We start from the raw sequence: 1,570 nt of genomic DNA, 5'->3' as shown, positions 1-1,570 counted from the left end.
GGATCATCCCACTTCAAAAGATGTGGATTAAAGATTGGTCCTCCCACTTCAAATGATTTAAGAAAGAAAATTGTACGGTCTACATTAAGAGTTTCAGAACAGCCAAGGCTGCACAGAAACTCTGTCTTGAAAAACTGAAAAGAAAAATATTCCTCACAGGTGTCCCTAGCTTGAGTTTTGATGTAGTCAAGGTGACAGCTGATAATAGCCATCAGAGTTGGCATCTCAGGACTTTTAGTCACTGTTCTGCCGCTGCGAGGAGACACCATAGCATTGGCAACTCTTATATAATGGTTTACTTACACATCCAGAGAGTCCACTTGTTCTAACCACGGTTCTGGCACAGTAGTGAAGAGCTTTACATCCTGATGCCCAGGCTGCAGGCAGAGATAGACAAACTAGGCCTGGCAGGTGTTTGAAACCTCAAAACCCCCCCACCAATGACAATCGTCCTCCAACAAAGACACACACCCTAATCCCTCCTAAACAGTCCATCCACTGGAGACTAAGCGTGCAAACACGTGGGAAAGGGATTCTCACTCAAACCTCCACAGTGGCTGTGGAATGTTCCAGACCACTGGTGCTGGCATGGGTGAGTCAGGGTGGCCAGTTCAGCCTTTTTGCTCACAGCTGCCTGTTCCCCAGGGTCTTGGCTCGCTACAAAGGGAGTGCTCACAGTAAGAGCGGTTTAATACACAAAGTGATCTTAACAGACTTTTCCACCCCATTCCCCGAGGAGAGGTGGATCTCCCTCGTCCGTCTCAATAACACTAGTGACTGCAACACCGGGCAGAGAAAGTGCTCGATGGTGCTCTGATAGCATGTGAGTTCTGGGCCAGCATCAGAGCAGCAATCCCGACAAGAGGGTCCATATGTGTAGGCCGTCCCACCACACTGCTCCCGAAAGTTAATTCATGTCTTAATCACTTTTCTCACTACTGTGACGAAATACCTAACAGAAACAACTCAAGATGAATTCATTTTGGTTTAAGGATACGGTCCATCATAATGGGGAAATGCACGGCAATAGAAACACAAGGCAGCTGCTAGTCACATTGAGCCGCAACACGCAGAGACAGATGTTGGCTTCTCTCCAACCCCTTTGTGATTAGCCTGGGACCTCTGTCCACAGGATGGTACGGCCCACATTAAGAATGAGTCCTTTCCTTGGATAAGCTCTGCAAACAGCTTCATAAGTAGTGACTCCTAATGTGTAAGGAAGGCTGAGACAAATGGACCAAGATCTTGCTCCCCTAAAAGCAGGTAAGGCCCATGGGAGCTCTCATGGAAGGAAAAGCGGACTAGGAAAGCTGAAGGCACAGTTTTGGATGGCATGATGGGAAGATGTAGAGGCCTGAAGTTACTGGGGCACACAAGAAAATGCTCTTTAAGTGCCAAAATAGAAGACGTGTAAAGCCTAAAAAAAGGACAAGAAATAGGGACGCGAAGGAGGGAGGAAGCAGTGTTTGTGCAATGGTGCTGCGGTACGGAGCGATACGATGAGCAATTGCAAAAGTGACGGCTCCCCTGCGAACCTGGGCTCCAAACACCTACAAACGACTCTTCACCT

Source organism: Microtus oregoni, unplaced genomic scaffold (genome assembly GCF_018167655.1).
Source record: "Microtus oregoni isolate MIOR12 unplaced genomic scaffold, Mior012 000057F_ref0000458, whole genome shotgun sequence".
Classification (NCBI taxonomy): Eukaryota; Metazoa; Chordata; class Mammalia; order Rodentia; family Cricetidae; genus Microtus; species Microtus oregoni.
This window is presented reverse-complemented; position numbering follows the sequence as displayed.